The sequence below is a fragment of the Mustela nigripes genome, chromosome X (genome assembly GCF_022355385.1).
Source record: "Mustela nigripes isolate SB6536 chromosome X, MUSNIG.SB6536, whole genome shotgun sequence".
Lineage (NCBI taxonomy): Eukaryota > Metazoa > Chordata > Mammalia > Carnivora > Mustelidae > Mustela > Mustela nigripes.
The window spans coordinates 110704515-110716731 of NC_081575.1; the positions used below are offsets into that span (position 1 = coordinate 110704515).

At 41.6% G+C, this 12217-nt stretch overlaps 1 protein-coding gene, 1 long non-coding RNA gene and 1 pseudogene across 4 annotated transcripts in view; 2 read left to right on the forward strand and 1 right to left on the reverse strand.

The window, feature by feature from the left end:
- The window catches only part of LOC132007583 (uncharacterized), an 84976-nt gene that overhangs the window by 23004 nt on the left and 49755 nt on the right, over nucleotides 1-12217 (forward strand). The gene's annotated exons all lie outside the window — the stretch shown is intronic.
- Nucleotides 1-12217, reverse strand: part of NHS (NHS actin remodeling regulator) — a 335272-nt gene that overhangs the window by 22018 nt on the left and 301037 nt on the right. The window lies entirely within an intron of this gene.
- LOC132007658 (calcineurin B homologous protein 1-like) lies at nucleotides 667-7300 on the forward strand (annotated as a pseudogene).

Genomic DNA, 12217 nt, shown 5'->3' on the forward strand with positions numbered 1-12217 from the left:
AGACCCCCCCCCCAAGTCCTCACAACTAGAAATACCTCCATTATCTACCAACAAGAGAATGGATAAACAAATTGGGGACTACCATATTCATATAACGCAGTATTACCCAGCCATAAAAAAGAACACAGTATTGATACATGCAACATTGACCTCAAAAAAGTATGTGGAGTGAAAGAAGCCAAACACAAAAGAATATGTGCTCATTCACTCAAAAGTGAATCCCACCCTCTTGATGGTCTGATAATGTCTTGGGTATGAGATTGGCCCCTAGTGAGCAGAACTTGAATGCAGTGGCAATGGCGCAGTTTCCACCGCGAGAGAGTCTTTGTGAAAGACAGCATGTAGCCGCCAAGAATCTCTCTCTCCGTTTGATCTCAGCTGGAACCAAAGGAAAATTCTTTGGGTGATGGAATGCAAAATGATTTTATGTATTTTAAAGTTCAGGAACACTTTGTTTAATGGTGTTCTATTAATGAAGTGATTTAAATGTGCTGAGCAGAACAGAATTCTACTTTGAAGCCTGTGTGGACGGCAGTCCCCATGTGAATGGAAAAGAGGGCTCCAGGGAGACCAGGAGGGAGACCACTTCCTGCTGCTGCTCAGTCATTTATTCACAGGAATTGCTCTGGACTGTCAAGGAGAACACAAAACAAGGCCCACTGGACCATGATCAGTGTGATGTTGATGCCAGTGAGTGTCTTATTCATCCCCTGTGGCCAGCTTTGCCAATTAGTGGGGTCACTGCCAAGGGCCATTCAGTATCAGTCCTCAAAGGTCGCTAGCACCAAATAAAAGACATGAGTGGGAAAAAGGCAGGCCAGGCTTTGAAGTGGAGGGAAGAAGGAAGCTTTGAACTGCTGCAGATGGCACAAATACCCTCCCCCAAATCACAGGAGCAGGCAGCGTGAGTCCCACAATGGCCCATCGGTGCGGGGAGAGTTCCTCCCTTGCCCACCTGCCTTGCCCTCAGCTGGAGGCTCCAAGGTGTGCAGTAACTGAAGACATGTACCTTTGGCCTCACTCCAAGGGACACTTTTCCCTTGTAACTCACGCCAGTTGTGGCAAGAGCTCAGTAGGGTCCTACTTAACCTTACCACAGCAAAGTTTTCAAAAAATAAGAAAAGATAAAACCTTCCTATGCACAAGCCATGCATGTTCCACCTTTATTTTTTACATTTCCCCCCCTTTTTAATTGACTCCTTTTTTAGTATAGCTCTATGAGTGTTATCACATGCCTAGACTCATGTAACCCTGCCACTATTAGGATTCAGAACATTTCCATTACCTCAAAAAGGTCCCCTGTGCTATCCCTTTAGAGTCATACCTGCCCCCCCCTTAGCCCCTGGCAACCAAGAACCTGTTGTCCATCACTACGGTTTTGTCTTTTTGAAAGTGTCATATAAATGGAATCATACCTTTTGATACTGGCTTCTTTCACTTAGCATAATGCCTCTGAGATCCATCCAAGTTGTTGTGTGTGTCAGTAATTCATTCTGTCTTATTGTGAGTGCTAGTCCATTGTCTGCTTTTACTTAGAGCAGCGGAATGTCTCAGGTGTGCAAGAAAACATGAACCTGAGCATATTCTGGAATGATGTGTACAAAGCAGTAATTTTATTCACTGTTCCACAGCCAGGCCCATGTTTTCAAAAGAAAGAATTCCAAAACTAAACTCTGCAGTAAGGAGTTTTCTTTATTTCTCACAGTATTTGATATTAACGGGGCTCGTGGGCTAAGGCTGTCATTAGCTATTGTGCTGCCTGTTTGGCTGTCGTCTGTCAGCTGCACATCTATTCTTCCGCACTCTGCCGGGACTCTGAAAGTAACATTTCTCTCTCACCAGCTGCTCCCTGTTCGGTTCTGTCCTAGGTGTGTCAGCTCCTTTCTGCACTGACTGTCTCTGTTGCCTCTGTTTCCCGTTTGCTATGTCCGTTTTGCAGTACCTTCCCGGTACTGAGTTCTGTCTGTTAAAATAACTGCTGTGGATCAGTCTGTGTTCCTGGCTGGACCCTGACTGCTGAAGTGTGTGGTACCAGGCGTTCACCCCTGGCTTGCTTGTGTCTAAGGCATCTAAAGTACTTGCTACCTATGCTTCCTCACTTCCCGAGGAAAACAGGAACCGGTGTGATGGTCCGGGGGACGTCAAGGTCATAATGATGCCTGCATCTTATGGCGGGGAACAGGAGAACTGATGGCGTCTCAAAAGCAAACTGCTTCTGGTGATTCTCGAAAATGGGTATAGAGGGGGAGAAGTATCTGCCAGGGTCAGTAGCTGTATAGTTGCATGTCGTAGGTGCTGTGCTGACTTGTCCCAAGGATAGTCCCATATCAGAACAGCAGCTACGAGTAAAGTCACAAGTTACTTAACAGCCAGTCTGTGAGAGCTGACAGCTGAGTTAAATGGAGCATGTGGCAGGCCTCACCACTCCTGTAGTCTTACATTTGAAACTAATGTCAGGCTCTTCCAACCCTACTATACCAAGAAGAAACCTCTAGAAATTGAGGAAGTTAACCCTATACACACATGGCATGGTATCTTCATAAAGCACTGGTCTTTCTGACCATGTTATTTCTGTGCTCAGAACTCTTCTAATTTCCCGTGTCTGTGTAACAGATTCAGACGTTTTAGTCTAACATTCAAGGTCCTTCAAGATCCGGTCTACTGGAGCACTGCAGCCAAACCAAAATATTTGAATTTATGTATATGCACTTCATTTTTTCCTGCCTGTGTAAGCTTGCTCTCATGGTTTCCTCAGCTTATAATCCCTTTCCTCCCAGTTTACACATGGAAATTCTACCCCATCCTTCAAGACCTTTTCAGATGCTCCCTTTACCATAAAGTTTAATCCTAACATCCAGTCCTATTCTAACACCACATACCAGTTAGGTGCTAAAACCTTATACTTAATAACATACAATTTTCTCTACTATCCCATGTACTCTATATGGCAGAAATTATGTCTCTCATTTTTGTGTCAGTTAATTTTCTTCAAAATGAATAAATAAGAGGCCACAGTGGGAGAGAGGGCATTCCAAGTGGAGATATTGTTTTGAGAGTGCAGGATATTTTCTCAAGAAGCACATGTAGTTTGGTTAGGCTGAGGTCTAGGTCTGTGCAACGGATTTGTGGGCAGTCCATCTGGAAAGGTATGTTAGGACCAGATCATATAGAGGCTGGAGAGTTGGGCTAAGGATTTGAACTCACTTCTTTAGGCAGAATGAAGGAATTGAAGGTTTCAGGATTAGGGGAGAATTTTTATGTCAAAGATTCTCATACCTATGTTAGAATTTTTGGTAATTGATTTAAAGGAGCAAACTGGATGAGATAAAGGAAAGCACTTAGACTGAAGCAAGAGAGACTTAATTGGATGGATAGAACCATTTTGAGATGGGCCATAAAGCAACAGAATATTTCTGAGAGAGCTTGCAAAACTATGAAGATATTTTAGAAAACCAAAACACCACCTGTCTGGGACACTGTGGTCTGTGTAATTCTTTTACAACAAAGGAAAGGCTCGGTCAGCATTTCTCAGTCTCGGTTTTGTAAACCAATAGAATTATCAGAAATCTCCAGTGAGGACTCATGGAGAAAGAAGGAGGGGAGAGGCTGGATGAGAGGAGACAGAACCGGGGATGGGAGAGAGAGTGAGGCAGTGAGAAGGTCTTTATCCCAGGGCAGGTCAAATACAGCTGAAATGCCCCTCCTGCCAACTCTAGTCTTTAAGCCCTCTCTTGGCTCAGAACTCCACTGCTAGTCTTGTCATTCTTCTGTAAGACAGTTTCGTTGTTCTCAGAAGCTGCTTTCCCATAAGACCCATTTTTTTCTTGATAGAAAATGGAAGCGTGAACGTGGTCATTGTTTATAGCTCTAGACTAAGACCAAGGCGGTCTGGGTCTTCGTTTGAGTGATTGCCTTCACTTACTTCCCAGTAAGGCCGTCGGAGTGTCCCGTCTTTCAGATGCACCTCCTCGGTAAGAAGAAAAGTATGATTTGACAGACTTTTACTTTAAAATCCCTGGATGCATAGTGTGATAAGTTAGAAAACTACTATCAGGCTATGAAATGACAAAGAATACCTGATATTCTTCCCAGGCTAATTTTATGAAGCCTGACACAGAGGATAACTGTTAACACCATATGGTGGAATGAATTAACTGTCAGTCCTGAAGGTCAGGATTTAGGCTTCGGTGTTCCTCGGGAACCTGATCAACCTTTGCCACAGCGCTGCATCTCATGTCAAGCTTCGCCATCCACTGCCACAGACACTGTTAGATATTCTGGCCCCAGACCACTGACAAAAGCTGGAGAGGGACGCTTGGTGAAATTGCTGGCGCATCTTACCACATTTGAGGAAGGATGATTTCCGTGCCTTTCCATCTAAACCTCAGAATCTAAGCAGGGACTTAGACTCCAAGGGTCCCCATGGACCTGACTGCAAGCTGAAAGCAGCAACAGGAGATGTTTCAGCTCAAGTGCTGACTCTGATCAGTAGTGGCTCTCTGGACCGTGTGGGAAAGGTTGGCTGTGATCCAACAGGAATGCCTGCCTTAGACTTGCACAGGGGAAGAGCAGGTAAATGTCTTGAGTATTTGCGGCCCATACCAACGTAACTTACTGATGAGAACAGATGAGCTGGACAGCCCATTCAGCAGAGGGCGAGGGTGAGCTGCACCCCCTGTGCAGTCCGTCGTAGCAGCTCACCCTCAGATGGGAATCTGTGCCATGAGGGGGTCCTAGGGGTTAAAGTGTCACATACCATAGCAATTTCTGATTATCTTAGATTAGATTCTCTGTGGTCTTCTGAATTTTGCTATTTAAAGAAAAGAAATTATGAACTAAGCTTGTCCTGGTTGAACTTACTTTCTCCAGAAGCCATATATCTATCATAGGCACTGGGGTACAAGTCCCAACTCAGGAACTGTGGAATATTTATGGCTGTGTGTGTGTGTGTGTGTGTTTTAACTTTGTATTTTGAAATAACTGAATATTTACACAGAAGTTGCAAAAGTATAGAGAAGATTCCCATATACTCTGTCCAGCTTTTCCTAATGTCAACATTTTATATAACCGCAGTATATTTATTGAAAGCAGAAAATTAACATTGATAAATATTATTTACCAATTTATTAGCTTTATTTGGCATTTACCAGTTTTCCCACTAATGTTCTTCTTCTGGTCCAGGATCCAATCCAGGATCCCACATTGCACTCAGTTGTCAAATCTCCTTAGTGTCCTTCAGTTTGTGGTAATTCCTCAATCATTGCTTTAATGACCTTGACACTTTTGGAGAGTGCTGGCTGATTATTTTCTAGAATGTTCCTTAATTAAGAATGTCTAACATTTTTCTTATGGTTAGATTGAGGTCAAATATTTTTGTCAAGAATCCCACGAAAGTGTCATCTCATTGCATTGTTTCAGGAGGTTCATATACAGCTGTGCCCTATTGCTGCTGATGTTAATTTTGATCACTTGGCTAAGATGGTGGCTGTCAGCTTCTGCAGCTAAAATTACTATTTTCTGTTTGTAATCAACAAGTATCTTGTGGGGAGAAACTCTGAGACGATGCACACATCCTATTTCTCAACATAATTTCACCCAACTAATTTTAGCATTCATCAATGATTATTGCCCATAAAAATTATTACTATCATATTTGGCTAATGGTGATTTTTAAAATTTGTATCAATACTTCTACACTTATTCATTAGAATTTTTCTGTAAGGAAGAACTACCCCCCCATACATGTATTTATTTATCCCAATTTCCTTATAGCAGTATAGACTCAGATCTTTATTTTCTGAGTTATAATCCATTACTATCTTTATTTTATTGCTCAAAGTGTCCCAGATTTAGCTATTGAGAGCTCATTCAGGTTGGCTTCTGTGCCCTTTCGACATGCTTCCTATTATTTTTTGAGCACTTTCTTGCTTTTGAGCATCTTAAGATATTCTAGGCCTATCTTACATTTCCCCTGGCCCAGTCCTTGAATAAATTTCTCCAAGGATCCCTGGTTTATCTTTTTAGGGAATGGCATTTAGAAAGATGTAAGCAGGGCGCCTGGGTGGCTCAGTCAGTTAAGTGCCTGCCCTTGGCTCAGGTCGTGATCCCAGGGTCCCAGGATTGAACTCTGCATCAGGTTCCCTGCTCAGCAGGGAGTCTGCTTCTCCCTCTCCTTCTGCCTGCCATTCTTCCTGTTTGTGCTCTCTCGCTCTCTGTCAAATAAATACATAAAATCTTAAAAAAGAAAGAAAGAAAGAAGATGTGGGCAGTAGATGTATTCAGGGTTACCAAAGTATCATTGTTTCTAAGGCCCTCTCAGATGACAGAGCTAAGAAATATGTTTGGATACTCATACATGCACATAGACACATGTTTATTTTATGCCTATCCATCTGCAGATACATGTGTATATCTGTGTGTTTGAGAAAATATGTATGAATTTATACTGATATTTTAGATGTAATCCAATACCAAAGGATTCATTCTAGACTTTCCCCATTCCTCATTTGTAACTCCTCTCTCTAGCAGTAACAAACTCATTGTCATTATCTACAACATATTTGCTCAGTCCTATCCTGCACATAAAGTAGTTTTGGAATTTTTAGTTCATTCTCTTGTGAAGAATAAATTTTCCAGCGAGAGTACAATATTTGTCTACAGATCCTTTTGTCTTTAGCTTTACACTTGTTGCTTCAGGTACAGCTGCTCCTAGGGGAGTTTGGGGTTGGAGCCTCAGGCCTCCAGGTTACTGTGGAATAAAGAACTCGAGGAGATCAAGGAGAGCAGCCTTTCCCACAGTCAGATCACCCGCCTCTACAGCCAGTTCACCGGCCCGGACAAAGGCGAGAAAGGGGCCCTCAGCTGGGAAGATTTCCCGTTGATGCCAGAACTTGTCATCAGCCCACGGGGAGATGGCTCATTAGTGCCTTCTTTCCAGAGGGAAGAGACCAGGTAAACTTCCGCTGATTCATAAAAACTGGCTCATTTCCAACCCACTTAATATAGTGCTAAGAGCAAAGATGAGAGTGGACCAGAACCACTCAACTCTGAAGCAACGAACTATACTTTGCTTTTCGGCTATATGATTTGGATAAAGATGACAGGATCTCCCACAATGAGCTGTCCAGAGGCTGTGCATGAAGGCTGGAGCGAATTTCCCAGAGCAGCAACTGAGCAGCATCACAGGGCCATCCAGGAGGCTGATCAGGATGGGGATGGTGCCGTATTGTTTGCAAAATTAGTTAGGGTTTTGGGGAAAGTGGGCATAGAACAGAAAGTTAGCATCCAGTTTCTTGACTAAAAAGTTCCTCGTTCTCTAGTATTTAAAAACTGGAACTTTAGAGTCCTCCTCCCAGCCCCACCTCCACCCCATCAGCCCCTCTCGGCCAAGACACCACTGTTGCAGGACAGCCCCACGTGTGCTCTGCTAACACAAACCTGCCTCTGGGGCAAACAGGACGTGACAGAATGGCACATCCAGCCTATTTCTCTTCAGTATCCATTCAGCTGTTCCCCATTTGCAGAGACCATCTCCCCCAGTTATGCTGCTGAATGCTGTCTGTCCATCCTGTCTGAGAAAGGGAGGGATGGAGGGAACGACTCTCGCCAACCGGCCAAGCTAGCTTTCCCTGGGTGTAGACTGCAGCCATGCTGCCTTCCCTCAGCTCGGTTTCAGCATCCTCCTGCGAACTCTCCCATATGTCCTTTGCTTCTCTGTCACCCGGCATACCACTCACTTGATCTTTCAGTCTTCCTGCTTTTTATTATGCCTGAGTTTCCTCTTTTTTTTTTTTTTTACCTGGCACCCCAAGCTGTGCCTGTTAAATACATATCTAACTTGGCAAGGTTGTTCTATGGTCTGGTAGTTTTTATCTACTTTTGCTCATAAATAAGCCTCTGGGATGTTATATACCCAGCATTTCTGTCAGAGAATATGACCATCTCTTGGTCTCCTGCAGTCTGCTCTGTCATCAAAGGACTGCTGGATGGAGATGTTCATCTTAAAAGGTGAAAGGTGTCAAGCCACACTTCTCGGTGGTTTTCCCAGGTCCCTCAACGTCTGGCATCTGATTCTCCACACACAGAGTACCCATATGGCTACTCTTCCTCTTCAGAAAATAGCCACACGCCTGCAGGTTTACTCAGCTTGAGGCACGGTCAACCACCAGAGTGGCTTCTCTGACAGTATGCTTGGGGGGCCTTCTCATGGGTTTCTGAACAAGGAGCTAGGGCACCCTAAACGCCTCCTGTATTCCCATCTCTGCCGCATGGTTTATGCCTAATTTATCTGTCCAAGAGATTTAAATATTGTCCTCAGGACCCTGAAGGTTTTTGCAGTTGCCAAATGATTACGCTAGGAGGTCCAAAGCATTGACTGTATTGTCCCTTGAGCTGCCTGGTTACATTGACTACGTATCTCCTTGTGTAGATTACTGTTAACTTCTTGGAAACATGGGATCTGGCATTGGTAGCACAATATGATGTGGCATTATAGACCTTTCTGCAAGCCAGAGCAGCTTATTTGCCCAAGTCAGCTTAAAGACCTCATTGAATCACGCAGTCGCCATCCTAATGTCCAAATCTGTTCATTCATATATCTGCCCATGGCTCACTTCCCCTGACTCATCACTTGCTTGCTTGCTTCCTTGCTTTGGAAGGAAGATGTGCACACAATTCCTTACGAAGGGAATGGCTGAAGAATATCACTGCAAAGGAAAGGGAGAGGAATGAGGAACAGAGGAGCAGTCAGGTGGGATGGCTGAGGTATAAATGAATGAGAAATTCTACAGAAGTATCATTCTGGCTTTGTGATCAAGTGATGTAATACAGGAATCGTACAAAAGGGAAGAATTGTCTGGTACTTATCTATTCAGTACCTCAGAGGCTCTTTGACTTGAATATTTTAAGTTCCTAAGTTTATGGCTTTTCCCTCTTTTGGTATTTGAATATGGTTTGAATTCATGGTTGTGCCTTCTTATTCTATTTAAAATTATATTCATCAATCCATCAGTAAATATTGTTGGTTAAAATGAAACAAAACAAAAGCACTTCTTTCCGGAGTTCCTTAGGTTTGCCTATTTCCTTTCCCACCTTCTTCTGTGTGATTATGATATTCATTTGAGATATAGTTGGGTTTATTTGTTGCTGTTTGCTTTCCATTTGGGGTTCTCCTCACATTCTGATTCATATTATTTATTTATTTATTGGGGGGGGGGGCTAGTATGTAAAACATTACCTGGGTTCTAAGAGTTAGACCTACCCCAAAAATATACTCAGAGAAGTGTCACTCCCTTGACTCTACTACCTCCTTCCCATTCCCCATTCTTGCTAGTCTGTTCCCACTTACCGCCTGTTGGTAAATCAATCTCATTACTTTCCAATTTGTCTTTCTTGTATGGTTTTGCAGTAATGCTTGTTTTGAAAAAGCAGGTTTGTGCCACCATGATTGATATATCTTAGAAAACAGTTGGAGTTTCATGTGTATTTCGTGTTTGTTTATGGACAGTTTCATGCATGAGAAATTCTAGGTGAACCCAGAAAGTATACCCAGCTGACCTGAGCTGGGTAAGAATACGTAAAATGCACATACTATAGACATCTCTGAGTCCCCCTGGTTCACCAGTGTCTTAGAAGTCACGCCCATCCATACCTGGGGCTACAGCCTTCTTCTACCCCTTCGCACCAGCCGTCCTGCTCGCCATTCCACAAGCAAACTTCAAGGCTTTTTCTAGGTTAAGTGACATGTTTATTGCAGTACACTTCTTAACTACTTAATGTTGTAAAATTGTGTTGCTGCTTTTTTAAAAATTAGGTTCCTATCTGTGTGTGTGTGTGTGTGTCTGAGGTTTACTGAGTGTTGTACCCCATGTTCCCCCATAAACCTTCTGGTTTTTCTTGTGGAATTTTGCATAATGTGGAGATTTTTAGGTATGAATATATTGTGTTATAGCAAAATTGACTCTTTTTTTTAAAGACTATTTCTTTCACACAAATAAATGGATACCTGTATATTTTCTTCCGTATCCTTTTTTCTAACATGAAGGGTAGCGTACAATAGATACTCTTTTGGGCTTTACCTCTTTTTAAAAAAAAAAAAAACATTTAACTTCATGTTTACATTTTTTATTTGAGTATAGTCGATGCAATGTTATATTACTTCAGGTGTACAACATAGTGACTTGACAAGTCTATACATTATGCTGTGTTCACCACAAGTGTAGCTACCATCATATCATCATATTGCTCTTATGGTATCATTGACTGTGTTCCTTAGGATGTCCCTTTTATTCCTATGACTTACTCATTCCATTACTGGGAGCCTCTGTCTTCCTCTCCTCGTCACCCATTTTGCCCCACCCCCCCCCCCCCCACCAACCCTCCCCTCTGGCGACCTTCATTTTGTTCTCTGTATTTATAGGTCTGATTCTGCTTTTTGTTAATTCATTTATTTGAGGGTTTTTTTTAGGTTCCACTTATGAGTGGAATCATATGGTATGTGTCTTAGTCTTATTTCACTTAGCATAATATCCTGTAGGTCCATCATATTGTCTCAAGTGGCATGATGCCATCTTTTTTGTGGCTGTGTAATATTCCATATAGATGGATCTTGTTTATTTTTCTACTATGCATGCTGTTTTAAAAAAATTTTTTTTAATTTAATTTTAAATTTATTTTAATTCCAGTATAGTTAACATACAATGTTATATTAGTTTCAGGTGTACAATATAGTGATTCAACAATTCCATAATGACTCAGTGCTACTCATCATGCCAAGTGCACTCTTTCATCCCTTCACCACTTTCGCCCCTGGTCACCTCCCTTCTGAGAACCGTCAGCTTGCTCTCTATAGTTAAGGGTCTATTTTTTGGTTTTTCTCTTTTTCCTTTGTTCATTTGTTTTATTTCTTAAATTCTGCATATGAGTGATATCATATGGTATTTGTTTTTCTCTGACTGATTTACTTGACATTATACCCTCTAGATCTATCCATGTTGTTGCAAATGGCAAGATGTCGTTCTTTTTTATGGCTGAGTAATGTATATCTACTACCTCTTCTTTATTCATTTGTCTATTGATGGACGATTGGCTGCTCCCGTAATTTGGCTATTGTACATAATGCTGCTGTAAACAAAGGGGTACATATATTTTTCGAATTAGTATTTTTGTATTCTTTGGGTAAATACCCAGTAGTGGAATTACTGGATTATATGGTAATTCTAATTTAATTTTTAGAGGAACTTCTGTAGTGTTTTTCACAGTGACAGCACCAGTTTGCATTCCCAACAGTGCACGAGGGTTCCTTTTTCTCCACATCCTCGCCAACACTTGTCATTTCTTGTCTTTTATTTTAAGCCTCTCTGACAGGTATAAGGTAATTGTGGTTTTTTATTTCCATTTTCCTGATGATTAGTGATATTGCATATCTTTTCCTGTGTTGGCCATCAATATGTCTGCTTTGCAGAAATGTTCATGTCTGCTGCTCATTTTTAATTGTTTATTTTTTGTTTTTGAGTTATGTAAGTTCTTTATATATTTTGGATACTAGCCCTTTACTGGATATGTCATTTACAAATATCTTGAGTAGGTTCTTTTAGTTTTGTTGATTGTTTCCTTTGCTGTGCAGAAGCTTTTTATTTTGAGGTAGTCCCAATAGTTTATTTTTCCTTTGTTTCCCTTGCCTCAGGAGACAAATCTAGAAAAATGTTCCTACAACTGGTGTCAGAGAAATTACTGCCTGTCCTCTCTTCTACGATATTTATGGTTTCAGGTCTCATATTTAGGTCCTTAATCCCTTTGAGTTTATTTTTGTGTATGGTTTAAGAAAATGGTCCAGTTTCATTCTTTTACATGTAGCTGTCCAGTTTCCCAGCACTATTTGTTGAAGAGACTTTTTCCCATTGCATAATCTTGCCTCTTTCTTTGAAGATTAATCGACTGTATAATTGTGGGTTTATTTCTGGGCTCTCTGTTCTGTTCTGTTGATCTGTGTGTCTCTTTTTTTGCCAGTACCATGCCATTTTGATTCCTATAGTTTTATCATATATCTTGAAATCTGCGATTGTGATACCTCCAGTTCTGTTCTTTTTCAGGATTGCTTTTGACTATTCAGAGTCCTCTACAGTTCCCTACAAATTTTAGGATTGTTTGTTCTAGTTTTGTGAAAAAATGATTTTGGTAGATTGATAGGGATTTGTATTAAATCTGTAGATTGCTTTGG